This window comes from Heterodontus francisci, chromosome 1 (genome assembly GCF_036365525.1).
Source record: "Heterodontus francisci isolate sHetFra1 chromosome 1, sHetFra1.hap1, whole genome shotgun sequence".
Taxonomy (NCBI): Eukaryota; Metazoa; Chordata; class Chondrichthyes; order Heterodontiformes; family Heterodontidae; genus Heterodontus; species Heterodontus francisci.
In genome coordinates, this window is record NC_090371.1 from 204432583 (window position 1) to 204444653 (window position 12071).

The following is a 12071-nucleotide window of genomic DNA, read 5'->3' on the forward strand; positions in this document are numbered from 1 at the left end:
CCAGTGTTGTATACTGGAACAGCTTGGTTAAGGGTGGTGCAAGTTCTGGAGCACAGGTCTTCAGTACGATTGCCGGAATATTGTCAGGACCCATAGCCTTTGCAGTATCCAGTGCCTTCAGTCGTTTTTTGATATCACGTGGAGTGAATCGAATTGGCTGAAGTCTGACATCTGTAATGCTGTGGACTTCAGGAGGGGGCCGATATGGATCATCAACTTTGCACTCCTGGCTGAAGATTGTTGCAAATGCTTCAGCCTTATCTGTCGCACTGATGTGCTGGGCTCCCCCATCATTGAGGATGGGGATATTTGTGGAGCCACCTCCTCCAGTTAGTTGTTTAATTGTCCACCACCATTCACGAATGGATGTGGCAGAACTGCAGAGCTTAGATCTGATCCGTTGGTTATGGGATCGCTTAGCTCTGTCTATTGCATGCTGCTTGTGCAGTTTGGCATGCAAGTAGTCCTGGGTTGTAGCTTCACCAGGTTTACACCTCATTTTGAGGTGTTACCTCCTGCACTCTTCATTGAACCAGGGTTGGTCTGGCTTGACGGTAATGGTAGAGTGGGGGATATGCTGGGCCATGAGGTTACAGATTGTGGTTGAGTACAATTCTGCTGCTGCTGATGGCCCACAGCGCCTCCTGGATACCTAGTTATACATTGCTAGATCTGTTTGAAATCTATCCCATTTAGCACGGTGGTAGTGCCACACAACACGATGGACGGTATCCTCAATGTGAAGGCGGGCCTTGGTCTCTACAAAGACTGTGCGGTGGTCACTCCTACCAATACAGTCATGGACAGAAGCATCTGCGGCAGGCAGATTGGTGAGGACGAGGTCAAGTATGTTTTTCCCTCGTGTTGGTTCCCCCACCACCTGCTGCAGACCCAGTCTAGCAACTATGTCCTTTAATACTCGGCCAGCTCGGTCAGTAGTGGTGCTACCGAGCCACTCTTGGTGATGGACATTGAAGTGCCCCCCAGAATACATTTTGTGCCCTTGTGTTCCTCAGTGCTTCCTCCAAGTGCTGTTCAACATGGAGGAGTACTGACTCATCAGCTGAGGGAGGGCAGTTGGTGGTAATCAGTAGGAGGTTACCTTGCCCATGTTTGACCTGATGCCATGAGACTTCATGGGGTCCAGAGTCAATGTTGAGGATTCCCAGGGCAACTCCCTCTCTACTGTAGACCACTGTCCCGCCACCTCTGCTGGTTCTGTCTGCCGGTGGTACAGGACATACCCAGGGATAGCGATTGTAGTGTCTGGGACATTGTAAGGTATGATTCCGTGACTGTGACTATGTCAGGCTGTTGCTTGACTAGTCTGTGGGACAGCTCTCCCAACTTTGGCACAAGCCCCCAGATGTTAGTAAGGAGGACTTTGCAGGGTCAACAGGGCTGGGTTTGCTGTTGTTGTTTCCGGTCCCTGGGTATCCTAGGGTCTTAAAAGAGTGGCTGCAGAGATAGTGGATGTAATCTTCAAAAGTTCCCTAGATTCTGGAAAGGTTCCAGCAGATTGGAAAACCACAAATTTAACGCCCCTATCCAAGACAGGAGGAAGACAGAAAGTAAAAATTATAGGCGAGTTAGCCTAACATCTGCCATTGGGAAAATGCTGGAATCCATTATTGAGGAAGTAGTAACAGGACATTTAGAAAATCATATTGCATTCAAGCAGAGTTAACATGGCTTCTTGAAAGGAAAATCATGTTTGACAAGTTTATTAGAGTTCTTTGAGGATGTAACAAGCAGTGTGGATAAAGGGGAACCAGTAGGCCAATTGTATTTGGATTTCCAAAAGGCATTCAATAAGGTGCCATATAAGAACATAAGAAATAGGAACAGGAGTAGACCATATGGCCCATCGAGCCTGCTCTGCCATACAATACAATCATGGCTGATGTTGGGCTTAAACTCCACTTTCCTGTCCGCTTCCCATAACTCTTGATTTCCTGTCTGTCCCAGCATTAAACGTATTCAATGATGGAACATCCACTACCCTCTGGGGTAGAGAATTCCAAAGGTTCACAACCCTTTGCGTGAAGAAATTTCTTCTTACCTCAGTCCTAAATGATCACCCCCTTATCCTTAGACTGTGCCCCCATGTTTCAGATTCCCCAGCCAGTGAAAACAACCTCTTTGTCTACCTTGTCAAGCCCCTTCAGAATCTTGTAAGTTTCAATGAGATCACCTCTCATTCATCTAAACTGCAGAGAATACAGGCCCAATTTACTCACCCTCACATTATACGACAACCCTGTCATCCCAGGGACCAATCTAGTGAACTTTCGCTGTACTGCCTCCAGGATAAGTATATTCTTTCTTAAATACGGAGACCAAAACTGCATACAATATTTCAGATATGATCTAGCCAAAGCCTGTCGCAAGACTTCTTTATTCTTGTCATCCCCTTGCATTAAAGGCCAACATGCCATTTGCCTTCCTAATTGCTTGCTATACCTGCATGCTGACTTACTATGTTCCTTGTATGCGCACACCCAAATTTCTCTGAACATCAACATTTACAAGTTTCACACCTTTTAAAAAATATTCTGCTCTTATAACCAAAGTGAATAACCTCACACTTCTCTGCATCTGCCACCTTGTTGCCCACTTACTTAACCTGTCTATATCTCTTTGCAGCCTCTTTGTGTCTTCCTCACAGCTTGCATTCTCACGTACCTTTGTATTATCAGCGAACGTTATATACATTACTCGTCTCTTCGTCTAAGTCATTAATATAGATTGTATATAGCTGAGGCCCAGCACTGATCCTTGCGGCAATCCACTAGTCACAGCCTGCCAACTTGAAAATGCTGTATTTATGCCTACTCTTTTTTTATTTTTTTTTAATTTAGAGATACAGCACTGAAACAGGCCCTTCGGCCCACCGAGTCTGTGCCGACCATCAACTACCCATTTACACTAATCCTACACCAATTCCATATTCCTGCCACATCCCCACCTGTCCCTATATTTCCCTCCCACCTACCTACACTAGGGGCAATTTATAATGGCCAATTTACCTATCAACCTGCAAGTCTTTGGCATGTGGGAGGAAACCCACGCAGACACAGGGAGAACTTGCAAACTCCACACAGGCAGAACCCAGAATTGAACCCGGGTCACTGGAGCTGAGGCTGCGGTGCTAACCACTGTGCCACTCTTTGCTTTCTGTCTATTAATCAATCCTCTCCATGCTAATAGATTACCCCTAACCCCAAGAGCCTTTATTGTGCTTACCTTACCTTATGTGTAGCACCTGATCAAATGCCTTTTGGAAATTCATGTATACTACATCTGCTGGTGCCCTTTTATCTACCCTACTAGTTACATCCTCAAAAAACTCTTTTTCTTTTTGTAAAATCATGTTGACTCTGCCTGATCATACTATGATTTTCTAAGTGCATTGTTAAGACTTCCTTAATAATAGACTCCAGCACTTTCCGGACAACTGATGTCAGGTTTACTCGTGTGTAGTGCCCTGTTTTCTCTTTGCCCCCTTTCTTGATTAGCGATGTAACATTTGCTAACTTCCAATCTCCTGGGACCATTGCAGAATCCAGGGAATTTTGGAAAATCATAGTCAGTGTATTCAATATCTCTGCAGGTATCTCTTCGAGAACTCTAGGATGTAGGTCATAAGGTCCTGGGGATTTGTTGGATTTTAGTCCCTTCATTTTCTCCAATACTTTTTCTCCATTGATATTAATTACCTTAATTTCCTCACTTTTTAGCCCCTAGGTTACTGCATATTTCTGGTTTGCAACTTGTGTCATCTATTGTGAAGACAGATGCAAAATATTTGTTCTCTGCCATTTCCTTATTCCCCATAATAATTTATCCTGTCTCTGCTTCTAAGAGACCAATGTTTACATTAGCTGCTCTCTTCCTTTTTACATACTTGTAAAAGCTCTAGCAAACTGCTTTAATATTCCTTGGTAGTTCACTCTCATATTCTATTTTTTCCCTTATTATCAACTTTTAGCTGGCCCCTTCCTGGTTTCTAAAACCCTCCCAATCTTCAAACTTGCTACTCTTTTTTTCAACATTATAAGCCTCTTCTTTTAATCTAATACTACCCTTAACTTCCTGAATAAGCCACGGATGGATCTTTCTTGCTGAGTTTGTATTTTTTAATGGAATGTATTTTTGTTGCTTTAAAAATTCACCTGGCATGCATCATACACCTTCATTTTAGGTTTCAACATATTCTCGCTTTCCCTTGTCATCCAAGGACCCTGTTATTGGTTTTCTTTACCTCTTGTTGGAAGTACTTCACATGCACCTGGAACATTTCACAGTGGCGCAGTGGCTAGCACCACAGCCTCACAGCTCCAGCGTCCCAGGTTCCCTTTTGGGTACTGCCTGTGCAGAGTTTGCAAGTTCTCGTGGCGACTGCGTGGGCTTCCTCCCACATGCCAAAGACTTGCAGGTTGATAGGTAAATTGGCCATTATAAATTGCCCCTAGCGTAGGTAGGTGGTAGGGAAATATAGGGACAGGTGGGGATGTGGCAGGAATATGGAATTGGTGTAGGATTAGTGTAAATGGGTGGTTGATGGTCGGCACAGACTCGGTTTCAGGGAGATGTCAGAGGTAGGTTCTTTACAGAGAGTGGTGGGTGCGTGGAATGCGCTGCCAGCGGTGGTAGTAGAAGCAGATACATTAGGGGCATTTAAGCGACTCTTGGATAGGTACATGGATGATAGTAGAATGAAGGGTAGGTAGTTAGTTTGATATTAGAGTAGGTTAAATGTTCGGCACAACATCGTGGGCCGAAGGGCCTGTGCTGTACTGTTCTATGTTCTATCTAATATGGTACTGTTGCCTTCTCTAGTACTATCCAATACTCTCACTTTATGCACCTTATTCTTTTCTACTTCCATATGCTGGTGCCCACTCCCCTGCCAATTTAGTTTAAACCTTCCCCTATCACACTAGTGAACCTCCCCGTGAGAACGTTGATCCCAGTCTTGTTGAGGTGCAACCCATCCCTTTTGTATAGGTGCCATCTTGCCTCAGAACTGATCCCAATGCACCAAGAATCTGAACCCCTTCCTCCTGCATCTTGCCTCAAGCCACACATTGATCCTCCCTATCTTTCTATTTCTACTCTTGCTAGTGTGTAGAGATCATTACCTTTGAGGTCCTACTTTTTAGCTTCCTCCCCAGTTCCTGAAAATCTGATTGTTGGACCTCGATACCTGCCCTCTCTATGTCATTGGTACCGACGTTTATCACAACTTCTGACTCACTCCCCTTTGCAGAATGCTCTGCACCCGCTCGGTGATGTCTTTTACCCTGGCACCAGGGAGGCAACACACCATGCAGGACTCAAGATGACGATTACTGAAATGCCTATCTAACTTCCAAACTATGGAATCTCCTATAATGATTGCATTTCTACTTAGCTGTCCCTTCCTCTGCAATCCCTTGCCCATTGGTGCTATGGTCTGGATTGCACTCCTTCAAGATGTCAACACTCCCAGCAGTCTCCAGCACTGACTACTGGTTTGAGAGTGGCGCTCACGCCGAAGACTCCTGCACTTCTTGCCTCTTCCTACTTTTCTGGGTGGCCACCCATCTACTGTCCTGTGAGGTGGCAACCTGATGGACCATACGATCCAGGAAACACTAATCCTTCATGATGCACCTCATTTACCCAAGCTGCCCCATTAGCTCGGAATTGCAAACAACAGGTCTCAGTTGACCATCCATGATCTAAAAAATCTCTATTCCCTGTTTTAGAATCAAGTTAATACCTTGTTTAAACTATTAATTTTAATTAATGCCTCTGGACCTGCTCTTTTCTAATACTATTATTAATTCACTTACTGTTATGCTTACCCCGCTCGTGCTGATACTTGTGGTTTTTTGTTTACCTTGCTGTCTGACTCTCTTGCGATTTTTGACAGAAAAACTTGAGAACCAAAGTTTTTGGAGAAATTAACAAAAAGCATCCAAACTGGTAAGAAAGGACTGAAACATTGTTGGTTCAATATACCTAAACCAGATATCAGCACTGCTGATTCTCCAGCAATGTTATATGTTTTTTTCACGCATACATCAATGTCCTGTACACCTAAATTTTGAGAAATTGCATGAAAAATGTTCCACTACCAAGTGAATATGAAAATGAGGCTGCTGCCTTTAGCAATTTAGCCTCTGACACCATGAGCTGAATTTAATTAGCCCAGCGGCGAGTTTGAAAAAGTGTGTGGAGCACAGGCGAGATGAGCACTGCGGAGCCTCCGCGATATTTCGCGTGGCAGCTCATTAACATGGAGCGGGCAGAACGCCTGCCCTCGATGACATAGGGGGGGCGGGTGGTCCGTCCCTAGCAACGGCACCGGGCGCCACCGCAAAGGCGCGGCGCCATTTTTAAAGGGCTTCAAGCCCTTCAGTGAAATTTAAATTTTTAAAGACAAATTCATTTCATAGTGAGATAAAAAAAATTAAATAAAAGTTGTAAGCCCCTCTCCCATTCCCCAACCTCCCAAAGACCATACATTTTATTTTTGGGCCTATCCCACCAAAAAAACTTCCTTCCCAACCCAAGCTTCCCACCCGAACTTCATTACCTTTGCCCTTCAACCCCTTCCCATCACCCCCTCAGCCAATAGAAACAGTTTTCCCCGCTCCCCCCGCCGCCCTGAAAATTTCACTCCTCCCCACCAGTGCCACACCTTGGATCTCCGAACGGAGATCCGAAGGTGAGGAAGTTCCAACCATTGGCCAGAAGAATGGCATGGGACGACCATCAAGACAAGGTAGGTGTTTTTGTATCTCTTTAAATTTATTTAAATATTGAAATGAAGGCTCCACCATCAAGTGGTGGAGGTCCGCCGCAAGGCCCTGCCGCTGCTGGTAAAATGTGGCGGAGCCTTCCCGGTGTCGAGGCCCATATCAGGCCTCTCTCAGTAGGATTTTCTGCCTACCACTATCACCACGATCCCCGACGTCCCGGGGCTTATAAAATTCAGCCCATGCAGTCCCAATCAGGAAAAATTGGATGCAGTGTGCAATAGACACAGTTTCATTGAAACAGAACTCCTGCCTATTTTCTGATTGTGATATTCTTGATCTACGCTGATAAAATGGGCATTCAGGAGTGGAAAATGCAAATTGATATCTGTTGAGATGTGTTAACGTGATTTGCAGCTCATCATTTTTTTAAAATTTATTAACCTGTTCCAGGAGTTCGCCACTTAGTATACTGAAGCCGATAGTCTTATCACATGGATGACAGGGAGCATTTAGACCATGGTTGTCTAACCTTTTTGTGTGGGGCGCCACATAATTTTTATCTTACATCAGGGGCCAGTGAGACAATTTTGGAAAGATAAAGACCATAAAATTACCTTAATATTAAGCAAAATAAACACAAAGGTACATTTTTGTGAAGAAGCTTTAAATGAGAAGACTAATATATTGACTTACTTTCTGGTCACTATATTAGACACTGATTTATTGAAATACTTGGCATTTTTTGCTTGCACAAGCAGTCATTGTTTGCCTGCGCACTTGTAGTAATGTGGAATATTCTGGATAGATGTCATTCTGTCAGGAGTGATAGTGATCATTCTCCCTCTCTCTGTGTCCCTCTCTCTGCCTCCCTCTCTCTGTGTTCCATTTCTCTCTGTCTGCCCCCTCTCGCTCTGTCCCCCTTTCTCTCTGTGCCACCCTTTCCCCCTCTCTCTCTGCCTCCCCCTCTCTGCCCCCTGTCTCTCTGTCCCCTTTTTCTCTCTTTCTCTCTGGCCCCCTTTCCCTCTCTCTCTTCTGCCCTCTCTCTCTCTGTCCCCTTTCCCTCTCTCTCTCTTACTCTACCCCTTTTCCTCTCTCTCTGTCCACCCTTTCTCTTTCTGTCTGACAGTTGCAGGGACGCTCTGCAGCAGGTTGGTCAGTTTTTAAAAAATCTCAAGTCAGTTTCACAGCTGACATCGGGAGCAGCAGTTCCTGAACTTCGAACAGACTCAGGGTTTTCTGGCGGGCTTTTAAAAAAACCCTAGTCTGTCCGAAGTTCAGAAACTGCTGTTACTAATGTCAAGATCTGTCAGCTGTGAAACTGACTTGCGATCTTCTTTAAAAGTTGGTCTGACAGTGTGGAATTTCTCATCTCCAGTCACGGACCCCTGAGGTGGATGAGGAATGGCTCAGGTACAGTTTACAGCCGCGGGCCGGATGGAAATCTTTGGCGGGCTGGATCACGGCCCACGGGCTGTATGTTGGACAACCTTGACTTAGACAAACACTCTCTTATGTTATGATTGTTTCATTTTGTAAAAGCAGAATGATTACCTTGAAGGGACCAACCCAGTGCTGAGCCTTCTGGCTGCAACAGGTGCCCCACATTTTCAGCTAAGCCAATCAGTACCAAAGGCACTGGAGGCATGTGCACAGCTCAGCTGCATTAGCAAAGATTTTCATAGTTCAGCTGAAATGCTTTACTCGCAACTTAACAAGTAGCACAGCAATCATGTAAGCTAAAAGCAAAATACTGCGGATGCTGGAAATCTGAAATAAAAACAAGAAATGCTGGAACCACTCAGCAGGTCTGGCAGCATCTGTGAAAAGAGAAGCAGAGTTAACGTTTCGGGTCAGTGACCCTTCCGAAGAAGGGTCACTGACCCAAAACGTTAACTCTGCTTCTCTTTTCACAGATGCTGCCAGACCTGCAATCATGTAAGCTGTTCAATTTATGTTTGTTGGGCAGCATTTACCACCAGCCCAATAGAATGAAATACAGTAATGCAGCATTTGAGATGCATAGCACATGGAAATCAAAAGTAATCTACCATCTGCCATTTTTACTGCACAAGAAACAAATTGTATCCATTTATGATGAAATTAGAAATCTGGTATTAATATAATGCCATACTAATAGGAAAATGGAAGAGGAATTATAGTCGAGCCATGAATTAAAAATTAGCTATTTTTTTCTTCTCTTCTGAGGGTAGTTAATCACTGGACTACAGTTCTACTGTGGCAGTAGATACAGTCTTTGATACCCCATATCAGTGGCCAGTATTAATGTGTGAATTCAGACAACAAAGACAAGATTATCTGCTTAGGAGGAACACCAGCACACCAATAGATGCATTCCTTACTTTAGCTGAGTTTCTGAAGTTAGGGCTGTTAAAATAATTTTGATAGGCTTCCTGACCTCTTTCTAGGAACTTGCCCGGGAGAGCCTGGAGAATGTTCTGCATAGCATAATGGGCAACCGAGGAAGGCCGGGGGAGTTTACTTAATCATCCCATTGTTAATCAGTTCTCGTTGGAAGATTTAACATTTAAATGATCCCTTGCCTCAAGCAGCATTGAACTGTAGGAGCAGAGATCCCTTGTGTTCAGCATTGCTAAGACTCAAATGATAAGAAATATGTTGCATTATATACTCTTATTATTTGCCTCTACTAATAATATGCCCACCAATAATTTGGGGAAACAACACTTTTAGTGGAAAATGGTGGGAAAGCATAGGAGGTTGGTGAAGTGGCTCCCAAATCATATTCTGACACATTTTGGTCTGCTTACTCCTGGAGACTGGAGTTACTTGAGTGAATTTCTTTTTCCAAAATATACTTTATTCATAAAAATATGTAAAAAATATATTACAAAAGAGTTCAAAACAGCACCAAGATAACATTCCAAAACGTGCAAAGGAAATCAGTTTTCTTCAATAGAGGAGTGAGTTGCCTCACAACCCTTCCATTCCATTTTACCTGCCAGGTACGTTTTACAGCAAAACTATATTTGGTGCATACAGCCCGAGGGGTTTCCCATGGGTCCAGCCCCTCAGTTCACTTTGGTGGGAGGACAATGGTCTTTCCCCATTGAGCCTTTGCAGCGGTTGCCCCAATCTTTAGTGTGTCCGTCAGCACGTAGTCCTGGACCTTGGAATGTGCCAGTCTGCAACACTCGGTCGTGGACAACTCTTTGCGCTGGAGGACCAGCAAGTTTCAGGCAGACCAAAGAGCGTCTTTCACCGAATTGATGGTCCTCCAGCAGCAGTTGATGTTTATCTCGGTGTATGTCCCTAGGAACAGCCTGTAGAGCGCAGACTCCTGTGTGACAGAGCTGCTTGGGATGAACCTCGACAAAAACCACTGCATCTCTCTCCACGCCTGCTTTGCAAAGACACATTCCAGAAGGAGGTGGGCAACTGTCTCTTCCCTATCGCAGCCACCACGAGGGCAGCATGTGGAGGGGGCGAGACTCCGGGCATGTAGGAAGGATCTGACGGGAGGGCCTTTTTCACCACAAGCCAAGCTACGTCAGTGCTTGTTTGAAAGTTCTGGTGATGAGACATTCTGCCAAATGACTTTGGCAGTCTGCTCGGGGAACCATTCGACAGGATTCACCATCTCCTTTTCCCGTAGGGCCTTGAGGACATTCAATGCAGACCACTGCCTGATGGATTGGAGGTCAAAGGTGTTTTCCCGCAGAAACTTTCCCACGGTCCAACTGGATGGAGTGTTCTGTGTCAATGTGACCAGACCCATCCTTCGCAACACCGGGGACAGATAGAACCTCAGCATGTAGTGACACTTGGTCTTTGCGTACTGGGGCTCTACCCACAGCTTGATGCAGCCGCACACGAAAGTGTGGTCATCAGGATGAGGGCGACGTTGGGTACATTTTTCATGCCCTTATCCAGAGGTTTGAACATCGTGTCCCTCCGGACCTGGTCCATTTTGCATCTCCAGATGAAGTGGAAAATGGCTCCGGTCACCACCACTGCACAGGAGTTGGGTATGGGCCAGACCTGCACCACGTACAGCAACAATGTGAGCGCCTTGTACCTGATGACCAGGTTCTTACCCACAATGGAGAGAGATCGCTGCTCGCACATGCTCAGTTTATGGTGTACCCTGGCTACTCGCTGCTTCCAGGTTTTGGCGCACGCCCCAGCTCTTCCGAACCATATCCCCAGCTCCTTCAGGTAGGCTGACCTGACAGTGAAGGGGACAAAGGATCAGTCAGCCCAGTTCCCAAAGAACATGACCTCACTCTTGCCATGGTTGACTTTGGCTCCCGAGGCCAGTTCGAACTGGTCGTAGATGCTCATCTGTCTGCGAACGGACAGCGGATCTGAGCAGAAGATGGCGACGTCGTCCATGTACAGGGAGGTTTTTACCTGAGTGCCTCCGCTGCCTGGGATTGTCACCCCTTTTATGCCCGCATCCTTCCTAATGGACTCAGCAAAAGGTTCACGACAGCAAATAAACAAGACAGGGGCGAGAGGACAGCCCTGTCTGACTCCAGATTGGATCGGGAAGCTTTCTGATTCCCACCCATTGATTGAGATTGCGCTATTGATGTTTGTGTAGAGAAGATTGATCCAATTACAGATTCCCTCCCCAAACCCCATTTTGGAAAGCATGTCCATCATGTATGTGTGTGGTATCCTGTCAAAAGTCTACTCCTGGTCCAAGCTGATGAGGCAGGTGTCCACCCTCCTGTCCCATACATAGGCGATCGTTTCCCTGAGTAGCGCGAGACTATCAGAGATCTTCCTGCCACGTACAGTGCCGGTCTGGTCAGGGTGAATCACCAACAATGGGTGGCGCAGTGGTTAGCACCGCAGCCTCACAGCTCCAGAGACCCGGGTTCGATTCTGGGTACTGCCTGTGGAATTTGCAAGTTCTCCCTGTGTCTGCGTGGGTTTTCGCCGGGTGCTGCGGTTTCCTCCCACATCCAAAGACTTGCAGGTGATAGGTAAATTGGCCGTAGTGTAGAGAGGTGGTAGGGAATATGGGATTACTGTTCTTTTGGGCCTCCTTATCTCGAGAGACAATGGATACGTGCCTGGAGGTGGTCAGTGGTTTGTGAAGCAGCGCCTGGAGTGGCTATAAAGGCCAATTCTGGAGTGACAGGCTCTTCCACAGGTGCTGCAGAGAAATTTGTTTGTTGGGGCTGTTGCACAGTTGGCTCTCCCCTTGCGCCTCTGTCTTTTTTCCTGCCAACTACTAAGTCTCTTCGACTCGCCACAATTTAGCCCTGTCTTTATGGCTGCCCGCCAGCTCTGGCGAATGCTGGCAACTGACTCCCACGACTTGTGATC

The 12071-nt window shown here is 45.8% G+C and overlaps 1 protein-coding gene across 1 annotated transcript in view; it reads left to right on the forward strand.

Moving 5' to 3' along the window:
* dchs2 (dachsous cadherin-related 2) overlaps positions 1 to 12071 on the forward strand; it is a 205687-nt gene that overhangs the window by 68870 nt on the left and 124746 nt on the right. The window lies entirely within an intron of this gene.